At 43.8% G+C, this 17,180-nt stretch overlaps 1 protein-coding gene across 4 annotated transcripts in view; it reads right to left on the reverse strand.

Moving 5' to 3' along the window:
* LOC110535069 (tetratricopeptide repeat protein 28) overlaps positions 1-17,180 on the reverse strand; it is a 330,426-nt gene that overhangs the window by 45,118 nt on the left and 268,128 nt on the right. The window lies entirely within an intron of this gene.

The raw sequence follows: 17,180 nt of genomic DNA on the forward strand, positions 1-17,180 counted from the left end.
AAACAACTTCTAAAAAATGAGATGAATGTAGAGAACCAATCAATAACTTAGGACTCTGTGCATTGAGCATTTTATCTGTTAGAAATATGATCCTCCTGAAAACAAAAGATTTGCCCTGCAGCCAGCATGCATGTCCACACACAGCAGAGTGTCTTTCTATCTACCTTCCTTTCCTCTGAGACACACACTGGGCTTTGAGTCCCTCTGACTGTTGTCACCCGGCTTTCCATAAACTTAGAATTAAACTCCTAATATCAGAGCGCTGTGGCTCCCTGGAGCGGGGGAACAGAGGAAGAGAGTAGGGGATGGCCGCAGGCTGATGGACGGAGCCAGAGCTGGGGAGGACAGCCCGCCACAGGGCTAATGATCACTCACCATAGAGAGAGAGGAACATATGGAGGGGCCTGGCGTGGCGTGGTGGCGGAGCAGCCATTCATCTAACAGGCCTGGCTAACTGTGTCTCTTCTGCGTAGACGATCAGTGTGGGAAAATGGGCCTGGGAGATGAGAGGAACCAGCCCCGACCCGCCGCACCACTCAGAGGGCACTGGGATGGGGACTGGGCCAGCCTGGGCTGGGGTGTGTGGGAAACAGGGAGGACAGGAGTGGGAGGCATTTATGGGTTGTGGTGGGAACTTGATGGTGCCATTGGGATTAGCTACCACCATGTGTGTGACTGTTTTCTGACTTTTCCCTACCAGAACTTTCCACAGTACTGGTGCATGCAGTGGCTAAGTAAACAGAAGGATACAAACTAAACAGCCAACTTAACAGACCCAAAATTATATGACTTCTGTAGCTGTAGATGTGGAGGCATGGCCATTCGAGTTGCCTGTTCAGTTAAAAGCCTTGTATTAGGCCTTTGAGATGCCTGACTAGCAGCCCTGCCATTCTGTTGGTCTCTCGTTCGCACTTATACAGTTTCAGGATTCTCTAACACAGACCTTTTTCTTGGCTGCCAGATTTGGAGGAATAGAAGAGGAGTGGTTTAAATTAAGCTGTGATAAAAATTCATTTGATTGATTGATTGATTGATTATAAATACAAGTTCAGGTGAAAGAAGAGGTAAATATTTGATCTTGTTTGTAAATACAGGTATCGAGGAAAGGGGATTAACCACACAAGGTACATTGGATGGCAGCATAAAAATAACCTTTGAATAGGTTTTCTTTGATTTGCATAGCCCATAGATAGTGGCGTAAATAACCCCAATCCATAGATGGGCTCACTTTTATGATGATTCGCACACAGTTCCCTCACAGTTTTACAGTGGAAAGGAAACCCCTCCGATGAGGTGGATCTGTAGCTCAGTATTTGTTCATCTATGTGGTTCTGTCTTCAGGTTAAAGTGTCATAGTCTTACCTGGCCCAGTAATCATCAGGTCATCACCTGAAGGAATTAATATGCTAAGAATTCTCCAGAAAAAAAAACAAGAGACAGGGCAATGCCTGGTACAGATACAATATGGATTATTAACATACAGTATATAGAAGTGATAAACTGCTACTAACTCTATTATTATGACAAATGGTATAGGCATTATAGGCTTTTGACATTTGAGGTTACAGTAGACTGACATTGGCACCTCACATATCATGGACAGAGCCCAGCCCAGCCCGGGCTCAGAGCATGTTAACATTCACGGCAGGCTGGTCGGAGGAGCAATGACAACCTTTTCCCTCTTCAAAGTCATTGCCAAGATTATGCCCTCCCTTTGGAGCTTATCCCACAGAGGGTATAATGCCTATTGATGTATCACCAGCAAACATGGCCCCAGGCCTCCCCTGAGTCCCCTGCTGGAGGCTAAAATTGGAGCTGGAGCTGGGGCTTGAAGGCTGGGGTGGGGGCAGGGGAGAAAGACTGGAGTTGGAGCAGGAAGAGATGAGGACCATGGACTAGGGCTAGTCCTAAGGCTGTGCCCGGGGCCAGACAAGGGGTCAGAAAACAATCTCTGTCTCGTCCACATTGTAAGAGGATTACAAGAACCCCTGGGTCCCTGTATGATAGTAAATAATAGCATGTTCTGCGCCTCAGGTGGAAAATGGTGTTGGTACACAAACCAGATGGAGATGACGGAGATGGTTGGACAGCTGGATAAGAAATGGGAAATGATAGATACACTGATTTCAAATGACCCCACCAAGAAGTTATTCTTAGAGAAAGGAGAGAATGACTTCTGTTGATCCTGGTTATGCCCATGCAATTCACTTCGACTGCATGATAAGCATTTCTCTCAGACTGCACACTAAGCTTTGTTATGTTACATATATTGGCTATAGCCCAGAGGTTATTTGAGTCTGCAGCTCCATTATTCCCATCTGCACAGTGAGTACTTGAGACAATGACTGCAAAAAAGAGGGATCAAACAACAAGTAAAATATCCCTCCACTCATACACAAAATATCCTTCCACACATACACAAAATATCCCTCCACACGTACACAAAATATCCCTCCACACATACACAGACCTACTGTATCCAATTCACCACCACTCCGTATCTAAATACATTAAAAGGGGGGCGATGCGTTGTCACTTTGCATTACACAGGCGCTCAGTGTGAGAGGGAGATGCTGCAGTGATGACTCTGAGGCTTGGTGTCGTGCTCTGAGTAAATCACTGTGTCATTCTGTGCTGTGTGTGGACAGAGGCTGTTGTGGTCTGCTACACTGTGGAGCATTCTGCCAGCTGCTGCCTCTCTCTCTGCTGCTCTGTCCAGCTAAGAGGATTTCCACATCAATGGAGTCTCTGCCACTGTGCCGGGTTGATACCAGGGATAGAAGGAAGATGGCCAATCACCAAGCAGCCCTCAGCCCTGGCCTAGAATCCAAATTCTAGCTCACCTTCCATTTATGCCCTTGTTAACACAAGGGCTTGAAGAATGAATACAAAGCAACATATTCAATTGCTATATAAAAATCAATGGTCTAGAAAATTGCAGGACTAGCAGATGCATACTTGCTTTCTAGACCAGTGTTTCCAAACCCTGGTCCTCCAGGACCTTCAACAGTCCACATTTTTATTATAGCCCTGGACAAACACACCTCATTGAGCTCATTGAGGGCTTGATGATTGAAAACTGAGACAATGTGTGTTTAACAGTTTGATTGGTTTCCACATTGAACTTGCGGTGTGTAGTGGTTGTGTTTTCAGTTTACTGGCTTGATGCTTGGTCCAGAGTGGATAGATAATGTGGAATCAAGTGGAATCAGGTGCGCTTGTCTAGGGTAACAATAAAAATGTGGACTGTTGGGGGCACTGGAGACCAGGGTTGGAAAACACTGGACATCTAGATATTATACATGACTGGGTGTGGTGTGTGGAGACCTGTGGGGGGTGGTAGAGAGCTGGGGGAGAGGAGGCAGGCAGGGCCCTGATTGGGGGTGGGGTGTAGTGGGGTAGGGGTCTGAGCCTGGGTCTGGACTTAGGTACCAAATCCTCCCTCAGAAAACACACGTCTCTCACAGCCTGACAGACACGCTGAGAGAGACAGGAAGACGGAAGATAAAAAGAAAGGGGGATGGATAGATGGATGTGTGCTGAGTGGGAGGCCTGCCAACACCAGCACACACAGACAGGCCGCTGCACCCTCCACCCCTCCGCCTGCGGGCCCAGCTGGGTTGGCTTCCTCTCTGCTTTCTCCAGCTGACCCGTCATTATCCTGCAGCCCAGGCCCACTGTCACGGCTATCCCTGCTAACCCACAGCCAAACCGCTGTTACTTCTGGATCTATAATAGCTCTGGAGAGTTAGGTAGCTTATGTTAATGTCCAGTGTATTGAGCAAGACACTTTGGTTTCCGTTTTGTAAAGAGATAAAATGCCATTGAGGGTTGGGCTGAGGAAGAAGCGGGCTATACATTTACTAAATGCAAAGGGAAGCTTTAACGGTGCTGTTTGAGTTAATGGTGACACGGTAAATGCATTCATAAGAAATGCATACGGCACATAGCTATGCGTGGACGGTGGAAATGTGGGAGAATGTTTGAGCGGGCTTCCAGTCCAGTATTTGGCATGGTCCTCTGTCATCAGACTGGGCTGAAGGGGGCCAAGGAGAGGGGGAACTAACTGCTGCTTTTCCATGAACATTAATGTGGGCCAAGCAGCACAGACCTGCTACACTAGGAAGTCTCCAGGAGAAGAGAACAAGACTGGCATCCAATGTAATCACCTCAAACCCCCCTCCCCTCCTTCCACACACAGTATAGTATCTAGGCTTTCCATTCATGTCCTTCCTGTCTGTGTGTCCTGAACCAGGACCATAGCAGGTCGTATTTACCTGCTGTTCACTAACAGACTAACTCCAGATTGGCCCGAGATAAATGTACCTTCTATGATTTGGTTTCCCTCGCTCCCTGTCTCCTTCCCCGTAGCATTCTTTCATTCACTCTGACTGTTCCATTAGGCTGGATAAATTCCTCTGTAAATCCAGCCGCTGCCCTCCCGCCTTACAAAAAGACTAGGGTGTTTCCAACGACAACCAACCTGAGAGCTCTCCTTCTCTGACTGCCTCAGTCTGCTCCAGGACACATGGACACATGGCTGTGTTCCTGTAGTGAGCCATATATCCAATCCAGAATAGTGTTCTACGGTTCTGTTAGGCTCTGCTGTTGTTTGGTTGTGTTTCCTGTTTGATTTGAATGTGGCTCAGCATTAAGAGGTCCTCTGGGAGACAGGATGAAAACAAGTGATTGCTTAATTAAAACTCGTACCTCCCGCCCTGTTCATTTATGGAGTCGCCATTTCAAATGACTTTCTGAGATGCAAGAAAAAACAATGACCAGTTGGTTAGAAAATGATAGAGGGGAGGAGGGAGAGGTAGGAGATAAGGGGGGTAACAACAACTTCCAAACAAACTTGTTAAAAACCTCTTTGAAGTGAATTGCAGGGAAAATAATATAATTTATATTCTGTTTCATGAATAACAGAAATGTGAGCTAAATGCGAAAGCCACCACTCGAGTCCTCTTCGAGATATTAAAAATTGCTGACTAGGGGGTAGGTTAGCCGGTTAATGAATAATAAATGGAGGCTGGAATGCAACATTTTCATATCCTTTATAGGTCAGCGTGCACTGAGCCAAGGCTCCTGTCACCGCTGGGCATCAGTGAGCCTACCAGCCTCAGTAATAAACATGTTGCCATCCCTGTGCTGAGCAGAGCGGAGTGCTAGCTGGCTACATGTTACCTCTAAGCCATGACAGGGGCCGCTCCACCCTCTCCACATCAACATAGATCATTAGAGAAGAGCTGAGAGAGGGGAATAAAAGTTCCGTGAAGAAACACTTTCTCTCTCTCAACATGTTCTCTCCCCCTCGCTATACGACACTGTCATTCTTGTCCCTTTTCTCTTAAGCTTGTTAATCGTACAAGCTTGATCACGTCCTCGTTATGTAGATCAGGGGTTCCCAAACTTTTTAACTCGGGGCCTCCCTTCTAGCATTGGGGAACATTCTAAACCTAACCCCCCCCCAGGGTTAAAGCTTATTTCCTGCAATTCTATACATTTTGTCATGTCTAATGTCAATTCATGTGATATTTGAGTGACACAATAATTACAACCATATATATGAGCTAAAAAACCTAAATAACATGGGCTAGTTGATCTGGACATTTCTGACAAGTTATAAATAGCTCTCTAAGTATACAATGACAAACATGACAAGAGGAACTGATGATGCACTACCCAATTTCGCCCCACAATTTGGGAACTACTGGTGTAGAACATATTGTATCTCTGCATGGTGGTACTTCAAAGCAAGCGGACTGTACAGTAGGCTACAGTATGTCAAGTTGGCTACAGTATGTGGGGGAATGACTAGGCAACAACAACATTCCCCCCTTTACCACCAACACAAACAACAACAACAACAACAATGGTGTAATTAGAGAAATTATGCTTTGCATGCCCACTTCATTCTCTGTTATCTTCATTATTCAGCTCTTGGAGAATCAGCTATTAGGTAATTAAGTGATTCATCTATTCAGTTTCAATTACTGGGAGCCTGACAGCCTCAGATTACAATCACTACGGGGGAGGGGGAGAGAGAGAGAGAGAGAGAGAGAGAGAGAGAGAGAGAGAGAGAGAGAGAGAGAGAGAGAGAGAGAGAGAGAGAGAGAGAGAGAGAGAGAGAGAGAGAGAGAGAGAGAGAGAGAGAGAGAGAGAGAGAGAGAGAGAGAGAGAGAGAGAGAGAGAGAGAGAGAGAGAGAGAGAGAGAGAGGCACCATCAAGCAGAGCAAATGAAAAGAAGGAGAGAAAAAAAGACACGGAAAGAGAGCAAAGGAGAAACAAGAGGTAGAGACAGGAGGGCACCTTCCACACAATCACCTAGCAGTCCCCTGGGCCTCCTTCCCAGCCATCACCATGAAGAACTGCAGCTTTTCCCTGGCAATACAGAGCAACAGGCCCACTCTTCTCCTCCTCCCATTCATTTCCCCCCATTTATTTTATGGTTTTGTCACCAGCTATGGGTCTTTGACACTACATCAAATACTGTAATTATTGTGCCAAGGAATTTGAAGTATTGTTGTGGTTGATGTATGCTTGCTGTTACTGGTGAGACTAAAGATCATCCTGATACCGAGCTAGTTGAAGAAGAGATAAACCCACCATTAGCTTCCTGTTTGACATACAATGTTAAAGGGATACTTTGGGAATTTGGCAATGAAGCCCTTTATCTTCTTCCCCAGAGTCATTTTATGTCTGCATCCAGTGTGAAGGAAGTTAGAGGTAGTTTTGCGAGCCAATGCTGACTAGCGCAATGACTGGAAGTCTATGGAATCCCTTAACATGCTAGCAGTTACCATAGACTTCCAGGCTTTGCACTAACGCTAGTTAGCAATTGTGCTATCACTAGTTAGAAACTTCCTTCAAACTGCACACAGAGACATAAAAAAGGTTAATCTGACACTGTCAAAATCCTGAAGTATCCATTTAGTGCTTCATATTGGAAGAGAGGTTTGGAGCTCTCTTTCCTATCGGTCATTTCAAACAGCTCTTACACTGAAAGGGCATTATCATAATTTTACAATTTCACAGTATTATTCCAAACTCATGTCTGGAAATATATATAAAACCCTGGAAAATCACATTTTTGATTCCACTGGGCCTTTAAGGGTGGACTACGGTGCACTAGCTCAGCAATGCACTGCCCCCTATTACAGGATTCAAATGTAGCATCATAAACTGTAATCGCTAGAGGCCCTGTTTTATGACCACAAGTAATCAGGATACCTTTCTGAATATATATAGATGGGAACCTAAGTGATTACAGCACTGGTTGGGTGTTATGTTGGTCAAAGGCGAGCAGCTTCAATTTATGTTTGGTTGATTAACCTTGGTCCCTGCTTCCACGCTCTCTCTTCTGAGGATTAGGAACAAGTCATCCTGGAGCACCATTATGTCTCCTAGTTGTCCATTAGAGTCAGCTTTACAACTGTCTAGATGGCAGTCATAAGTCATCCCACCAACGTATATTATAACGACTGGACTCAAATACAGCTGAATGGGCTACAGATCTTAATGATCCTGCAGCAGGAGTATTTTAATGAATATTGAATATTTATCATCACTGCCAGGGGGCAGCTGGAAGCGATGTTTGTAGGCTATACAATGCAGTACCATACCTACCATACAGATTCTGTTCCAACAGCCCCAGACCCAACCTAATGGAATGGCCCCACCCCATGGCCCATCTGGCAATTTGTAAAATGTATACCAGTTCAATGGTGGTCCCTACAGCATGGCAAAAAAAGGGGCAGGGCCGCGGGGCATGTTTCTTAACTTCTTGGTGACAGGGGGCAGTATTTTCACGCCCGGATGAAATGCATGCCCAAATTCAACTACCTGCTACTCATCCCCAGAAGGTAAGATATCAAATCAAATCAAATTTTATTTGTCACATACACATGGTTAGCAGATGTTAATGCGAGTGTAGCGTAATGCTTGTGCTTCTAGTTCCGACAATGCAGTAATAACCAACAAGTAATCTAGCTAACAATTCCAAAACTACTACCTTATACACACAAGTGTAAGGGGATAAAGAATATGTACATAAAGATATATGAATGAGTGATGGTACAGAGCGGCATAGGCAAGATACAGTAGATGGTATTGAGTGCAGTATATACATATGAGATGAGTATGTAAACAAAGTGGCATAGTTAAAGTGGCTAGTGATACATGTATTACATAAAGATGCAGTAGATGATATAGAGTACAGTATATACGTATACATATGAGATGAATAATGTAGGGTATGTAAACATTATATTAGGTAGCATTGTTTAAAGTGGCTAGTGATATATTTTACATCATTTCCCATCAATTCCCATTATTAAAGTGGCTGGAGTTGAGTCAGTGTGTTGGCAGCAGCCACTCAATGTTAGTGGTGGCTGTTTAACAGTCTGATGGCCTTGAGATAGAAGTTGTTTTTCAGTCTCTCGGTCCCAGCTTTGATGCACCTGTACTGACCTCGCCTTCTGGATGATAGCGGGGTGAACAGGCAGTGGCTCGGGTGGTTGTTGCCCTTGATGATCTTTATGGCCTTCCTGTGACATCGGGTGGTGTAGGTGTCCTGGAGGGCAGGTAGTTTGCCCCCGGTGATGCGTTGTGCAGACCTCACTACCCTCTGGAGAGCCTTACGGTTGTGGGCGGAGCAGTTGCCGTATCAGGCGGTGATACAGCCCGACAGGATGCTCTCGATTGTGCATCTGTAGAAGTTTGTGAGTGCTTTTGGTGACAAGCCAAATTTCTTCAGCCTCCTGAGGTTGAAGAGGCGCTGCTGCACCTTCTTCACTGTCTGTGTGGGTGGACCAATTCAGTTTGTCTGTGATGTGTACGCCGAGGAACTTAAAACTTACTACCCTCTCCACTACTGTTCCATCGATGTGGATAGGGGGGTGTTCCCTCTGCTGTTTCCTGAAGTCCTCAATCATCTCCTTAGTTTTGTTGACATTGAGTGTGAGGTTATTTTCCTGACACCACACTCCGAGGGCCCTCACCTCCTCCCTGTAGGCCGTCTCGTCGTTGTTGGTAATCAAGCCTACCACTGTTGTGTCGTCCGCAAACTTGATGATTGAGTTGGAGGCGTGCGTGGCCACACAGTCGTGGGTGAACAGGGAGTACAGGAGAGGGCTCAGAACGCACCCTTGTGGGGCCCCAGTGTTGAGGATCAGCGGGGTGGAGATGTTGTTGCCTACCCTCACTACCTGGGGGCGGCCCGTCAGGAAGTCCAGTACCCAGTTGCACAGGGCGGGGTCGAGACCCAGGGTCTCGAGCTTGATGACGAGCTTGGAGGGCACTATGGTGTTAAATGCTGAGCTGTGGTCGATGAACAGCATTCTCACATAGGTATTCCTCTTGTCCAGATGGGTTAGGGCAGTGTGCAGTGTGGTTGAGATTGCATCGTCTGTGGACCTATTTGGGCGGTAAGCAAATTGGAGTGGGTCTAGGGTGTCAGGTAGGGTGGAGGTGATATCGTCCTTGACTAGTCTCTTAAAGGTAGTCGTTTAGCTCAGTTACCTTAGCTTTCTTGGGAACAGGAACAATGGTGGCCCTTTTGAAGCATGTGGGAACAACAGACTGGGATAGGGATTGATTGAATATGTCCGTAAACACACCAGCCAGCTGGTCTGCGCATGCTCTGAGGCCGCGGCTTGGGATGCCGTCTGGGCCTGCAGCCTTGCGTTGACACGTTTAAATGTTTTCCTCACGTCGGCTGCAGTGAAGGAGAGTCCGCATGTTTTAGTTGCCAGTGGCACTGTATTGTCCTCAAAGCGGGCAAAAAAGTTATTTAGTCTGCCTGGGAGCAACACATCCTGGTCCGTGACGGGGCTGGTTTTCTTTTTGTAATCCGTGATTGACTGTAGACCCTGCCACATACCTCTTGTGTCTGAGCCGTTGAATTGAGATTCTACTTTGTCTCTATACTGACGCTTAGCTTGTTTGATTGCCTTGCGGAGGGAATAGTTACACTGTTTGTATTCGGTCATGTTTCTGGTCACCTTGCCCTGATTAAAAGCAGTGGTTCGCGCTTTCAGTTTCACGCGAATGCTGCCATCAATCCACGGTTTCTGGTTTGGGAAAGTTTTAATCGTTGCTATGGGAACGACATCTTCAACGCACGTTCTAATGAACTCGCTCACCGAATCAGCGTATTCGTCAATGTTGTTGTCTGACGCAATACGAAACATATCCCAGTCCACGTGATGGAAGCAGTCTTGGAGTGTGCATATTACTAGTCAATTTGGATAGAAAACACTCTGAAGTTTCTAAAACTGTTTGAATCATGTCTGTGAGTATAACAGAACTTATTTAGCAGGCAAAACCCCAAAACCCCCTTTTTTTTTTGAGGTCACTCTCTTTTCAATGGGTTTCATTGGGAATCCAGAGTTCTAAGGGACCTTCTTGCAGTTCCTATCGCTTCCACTGGATGTCAAAACCCCCTTTTTTTTGAGGTCACTCTCTTTTCAATGGGTTTCATTGGGAATCCAGAGTTCTAAGGGACCTTCTTGCAGTTCCTATCACTTCCACTGGATGTCACCAGTCTTTAGAAATTGGTTGAGGTTATTCCTTTGTGTAATGAAGAAGTACGGCCATCATGACCTGAAGTGTACTATTAGATATGAAAATATGCTACAGTTTGTTTTCTTCCTGTATTGAACACAGATCATCCCGTCTTCAATTTTAGCGATTATTTACTTTAAAAAATACCTAAAGTTGTATTACAAAAGTAGTTTGAAATGTTTTGGCAAAGTTACAAGTAACTTTTTTTTTTAGATATTTTGTAGTCACATTGCGCAAGTTGGAACCAGTGTTTTTCTGGATCAAACGCGCCATATAAATGGACATTTTGGATATATATCGACGGAATTAATCGAACAAACGGACCATTTGTGATGTTTATGGGACATATTGGAGTGCCAACAAAAGAAGCTCGTCAAAGGTAAGGCATGAATTATATTTGTATTTCTGAGTTTTGTGTCGCGCCTGCAGGGTTGAAATATGGTTTCTCTCTTTGTTTACGGAGGTGCTATCCTCAGATAATAGCATCGTTTGCTTTCGCCGAAAAGCGTTTTTGAAATCTGACATGTTGGCTGGATTCACAACAAGTGTAGCTTTAATTTTCTATATTGCATGTGTGATTTAATGAAAGTTAGATTTTTATAGTAATTTATTTGAATTTGGCGCTCTGCATTTTCTCTGGCTACTGGCCACGCTAGCGTCCCACACATCCCAGAGAGGTTAAATATAGGATGGCATCTGTGATTTGGTTATGCATACTGTAGGCCTATAATGTGGACTGGAATTATGCACTTCTTTCAAACCATGAAGCTGGGAGAGATGATGGTTCATTGATGATGGTTCATTGACGATGGTTCATTGATTTGTGCAGGACAGTGATTTAATAGGATAATCGGTGTACCAGGCCAAATGAAATAGATGAATGGGGCTATCAACTCTTTGAGAATTCTTTACAGATATGAATTTCTATCTGTAACTGCTGGCATGTGTGGTGCGCATTAGACCGTTTATTTTGTCCACCCCTTGCATTTTGGAACATTTGCGTGTATTACCATGTGCCCGTTGCTGCGCTTATACTGTGAAGAAATAATGGATTATTACAATTTTAAACAAAACGTTCTGATCTAGTCCATCTGTCTTGTTGTGTTTATAGGCTATGCAGGCTATTTTTAGACTGCAGGTCCACTGGGCATTAGTTCAAGTAGCCTATTTAGGCTATGTGCAGGCTACAGCGTGACTCGTGTGCATTCTTCTGTGGATAACAAACATGTACATATTTGTAGGGGGTAGATGTATTTCTCATTAGGTAACACTTTACTTGGATAGTCAATCTATAGATGCTCTACAGACTATTAGTAACATTTCAACTAACTATCTACTAAACCTAACCCTAACTCTAACCTTACCCTAACCCTTATTCTAAAATTTTTATTTTTATTTTACCTTTATTTAACCAGGCAAGTCAGTTAAGAACAAATTCTTATTTTCAATGACGGCCTGGGAACAGTGGGTTAACTGCCTGTTCAGGGGCAGAACGACAGATTTGTACCTTGTCAGCTCGGGGGTTTGAACTCACAACCTTCCGGTTACTAGTCCAACGCTCTAACCACTAGGCTACCCTGCCGCCCCAAAATGAACCCTAACACTTATCCTAAACCTAACCCTCTAACCTTACACTAACCCTTATTCTAAACCTAACCCTAACTCTCTAACCTTGCCCTAACCCCTATTCTAAACCTAACCCTCTAACCTTGCCCTAACCCTTATTCTAAACCTAACCCTAACTCTCTAACCTTACCCTAAACCTTATTTGAAACCTAACCCTAACTCTCTAACCTTGCCCTAACCCTTATTCTAAACCTAACCCTAACTCTCTAACCTGACCCTAACCCTTATTCTAAACCTAACCCTAACTCTCTAACCTTACCCTAACCCTTATTCGAAACCTAACCCTAACTCTTTAACCTTACCCTAACCCTTATTCTAAACCTAACCCTAACTCTCTAACCTTACCCTAACCCTTATTCTAAACCTAACCCTAACTCTCTAACCTTACCCTAACCCTTATTCTAAACCTAACCCTAACTCTCTAACCTTACCCTAACCCTTATTCGAAACCTAACCCTAACTCTTTAACCTTACCCTAACCCTTATTCTAAACCTAACCCTAACTCTCTAACCTGACCCTAACCCTTATTCTAAACCTAACCCTAACTCTCTAACCTTACCCTAACCCTTATTCGAAACCTAACCCTAACTCTTTAACCTTACCCTAACCCTTATTCTAAACCTAACCCTAACTCTATAACCTTACCCTAACCCTTATTCTAAACCTAACCCTAACTCTCTAACCTTACCCTAACCCTTATTCTAAACCTAACCCTAACTCTCTAACCTTACCCTAACCCTTATTCTAAACCTAACCCTAACTCTCTAACCTTACCCTAACCCTTATTCTAAACCTAACCCTAACTCTCTAACCTTACCCTAACCCTTATTCTAAACCTAACCCTAACTCTCTAACCTTACCCTAACCCTTATTCTAAACCTAACCCTAACTCTCTAACCTTACCCTAACCCTTATTCTAAACCTAACCCTAACTCTCTAACCTTGCCCTAACCCTTATTCTAAACCTAACCCTAACTCTCTAACCTTACCCTAACCCTTATTCTAAACCTAACCCTAACTCTCTAACCTTGCCCTAACCCTTATTCTAAACCTAACCCTAACTCTCTAACCTTACCCTAACCCTTATTCTAAACCTAACCCTAACTCTCTAACCTTACCCTAACCCTTATTCTAAACCTAACCCTAACTCTCTAACCTTACCCTAACCCTTATTCTAAACCTAACCCTAACTGTAACTCCAGCTAGCAGTTGATAATCAACAGATAATTTGTTGATAGTATGATAATCTGGACTATCCAAATAAAGTGTGACCATTGTTTTATTACATGTTCAAGGCAAGCAATAGGCAGAATAAACGAGTGGTTGCCTCAGTGCCTGTCTGGTCCAGCGGTTACACCCGCTAACCCCGGCATACATACAGTATGCCAGTTGGCATTGGTTCGAATCCGGCCCTTTGACTCATTCTTTCCCAATTTTCAACACTGTTATTGCTCAAAAGCAACAGAAATTCCGAAAGAAGTGGGACTGCCCCACTCCTTAAAAAATACCTGTAAGAAAGAATAATAATAGGCAGGTATAATGATAATACAGTAGGATGACGATACAAGCTAGGTCTAATAATATGCCATTTAGCGGTGGGAGGATTTTAACATTAACACATGGATGTGGCAAAGTGCCCGATTCTTGAACGATAATAATGACCAAATCATTGTGGCATGATGAAAGAGACAGGGTTGGAGCTGGGGAGTGGGGATGGTCAAATAAAATCAAAGGTTATTTGTCACACGCGCCAAATTCAACAGGTGTAGACTTTACAGTGAAATGCTTACTTAGGAGCCCTTTCCCAACAATGCAGAATTTAAAAGTAAGAAAAATGTGCCATTTTGTTAATGAATAGTAACACAATAAAATAACAAGACTATATACAAGGACTACCGGTACCGAGTCAATATGCAGGGGTACTAGGTAGTTGAGGTAGTTGAGGTAATATGTACATGTAAGTAGGGGTAAAAGTGACTAGGCAATCAGGATAGATAATAAACAGAGTAGCAGCAGCATATGTGAAGATTGTGAAAGAGTGTGAAAGTGTGTCTATGTATGTGTGTGTGTGTGTGTGTGTGTGTGTGTGTGTGAGTGTTGGAGTGTCAGCGTAGTATGTGTGAGTGTGTAGGTAGAGTTCAGTGAGTGTGTCGGTAGAGTTCAGTGAGTGTGTAGGTAGAGTTCAGTGAGTGTGTAGGTAAAGTTCAGTGAGTGTGTAGGTAGAGTTCAGTGAGTGTGTAGGTAGAGTTCAGTGAGTGTGTAGGTAGAGTTCAGTGAGTGTGTAGGTAGAGTTCAGTGAGTGTGTAGGTAGAGTTCAGTGAGTGTGTAGGTAGAGTTCAGTGAGTGTGTAGGTAGAGTTCAGTGAGTGTGTATAGTGCCGGTGCAAGAGAGTCAGTGCCAATAAAAAGGGGGTGGAAGTTGTTCAGCTGGCTTGGGGGTGGAAGTTGTTCAGGACCCTTTTGGTCCCAGACTTGGCGCTCCGGTTCCACTTGCTGTGCGGTAGCAGAGAGAACAGTCTATGACTTTGGTGGCTGGAGTCTTGACAATTTTTAGGGCCTTCATCTGACACCGCCTGGTATAGAGGTCCTGTATGACAGGGAACTCAGCCCCAGTGATGTGCTGGGCCGTACGCACTACCATATCGCCTTATGGTTGTATGCCAAGCAATTCCTATACCAAGTGGCGATGCAGCCAGTCAAGATGTTCTCAATTGTGCAGCAGTATAACTTTTTGAGGATCTGAGGGCCCATGCTAAATCTTTTCAGCCTCATGAGCGGGAAGAGGCAATGTCATGCCCTCTTCACGACTGTGTTTGTGTGTTTGGACCATGACAGGTCCTTAGTGATGTAGACACAGAGGAACTTGAAGCTCTCGACCCACTTCACTAAAGCCCCATCGATGTCTTTCAGCTGTCAATCAACTGATAGACCAAATCATCTCATCAACTCAGCCAGGGAAACAAACAGTAGCCTATTATCAGTTTTCACACACTATAGAATATATTGGAATATAAGCAAATAACAAGGGGCCTATTGCAACCATCGATGGCACAGCTGATCTCAATTGTAACCATTATTGGTCACCTCATTACCGCTCCCTAAAATATGTCTTTCAAGATATCTTAGGCCGCTGGTTGGTATTGTCATTGAACAATTTAGTCCATTTTAACAGACTAAGGGCGATTTATCTATTTGTCAGACATTCCAATGTGTATCAGTAGCTAGGTTTCCATCCAATTGGCAACAGATTTTTATGCAAATATTCTAAATCTGCATATGAAACTATGTGCATTTTCCCACCAGTGGTGTTTCCACCAAATGGACTTGTTGTGGATAAAAATCAGTGTGTGTTGACGTAGTGCACACAAAATGTACTTTTTTTGCTTTAAGTTTTCATGTACCGAATAAAAATGGAAAGTTCAGTGTTCCCATCACATTTCAACTCTACTGTTAAATTGCAAATGTTCCTACTCTGGTCTTGGCACGTGTGCTCTAGCCAACAGCTCACAGATACAGTGCAGGTAGGCTAGTCTACATGATGAGATTATTATGGATAAGAGTCAGAATATTTGTATTTGTCAAACGCCAGTCAAGCATCGATCATCACGTCACCAGAATAAGACCTTCTGTATTTATTAGAAAAGAGCATCAAGTTCATCACTGTGCACTTTCACCACCCTGTGAAGTTCATTATAACTTCTTTCATCTGTAGCCTAATAAACTGCTTGGTTTCCCAAGTCGTAGTGGGTGGACCACACACCATATAATCGTGTGACTCCAAGTTTACTTCAATATGATGGTAATTATATCAATATATGCGCATAAAGGCATTACCACTTCCATTTCTTGCATAATTCATTTTACAGACACAAAAAGATCCCACCATGTTGAACGAACAAATTATCTGTCAACATTACATTATACCGAAACTTCCTGTTTCCATCACAGCTGTTGTGATACGGTAGGATTGTACTCGCATAAGAACTGTGGATGGAAACATGGTTAGAGTATGGCTGCATTTCAGATACATTTTTGTACATTTGAATATTGCAGAAGTAGGACCTAGGCTTAGCGTTTGAGTGAGCGAGAGAGATTATGATTTCGATAGCAAGCCCTGATACCAATGACTCGACTGCCCCCGCATGGAGAGAAAGAGAACTGCTCATTTTGATGTAGCAGGATAAGCCTTTGCAGCAAAAGAGTGATCAAATTAGGATCCGACATCTGCATGTCGTCGACCACTGCTGGTATTGACTATCCATAGAGGCACCTTTATCCACTGTCCGGCTACGCTTTATCAGTGAGTACATTTACATGCACACTAATAATTCAATATTAAACTCATTATGCAATAGTCACGGTGGGGGTGGGTGTGGGGGGGGTGTACTAAGCTAACTTATGGAATTATTTTTCAGATGGTCATTCCATGGATCATTTTGTTATTTGATTTTGAATTTTAGGACCACTTTAGGTATATATATATATATATATTTTTTTTTTTAGTGATTTGATAAAATATTGAATTTGGCCTTTACTACTGTAGCCCATAGAAATGCATTGAATAACACATTCCTAAATGGCAAAAAAGACAGTCAAAAAATTTAACATAAGGAATAAGGTTTTGAAGTGTCTGTCCTACATCTAGGAGATATATTTAACACTATTTAACCCCTTCTTTTTGTTGGCAGAAAACGACCTCTTATACTTCCGTTTATTTGTATGGGTTACCTTCAGATGAGTCTTGTGACATTTGTGGGGGTTGTTGAGCAAAACGGAGAACATCGTGTACGTGAGAGTCTTCCCTTTCCACAGTGGGGTCATATTAGCTTGTAGCTCAAACGGTTTGGACGCTACAGACAGAAGTTGGCACATCAGCGTTACGGACTTCAGAGGAGTCCAGTGACATAAGGGGGTGGTAGAGGAAAACGGGGAACACCACAGAGTGGTCAGAATAGTTGTAGGCCAAACCATTCAGATGCTACAGACGTTTT

Source organism: Oncorhynchus mykiss, chromosome 11 (genome assembly GCF_057628025.1).
Source record: "Oncorhynchus mykiss isolate SJ-2025 chromosome 11, ASM5762802v1, whole genome shotgun sequence".
NCBI lineage: Eukaryota > Metazoa > Chordata > Actinopteri > Salmoniformes > Salmonidae > Oncorhynchus > Oncorhynchus mykiss.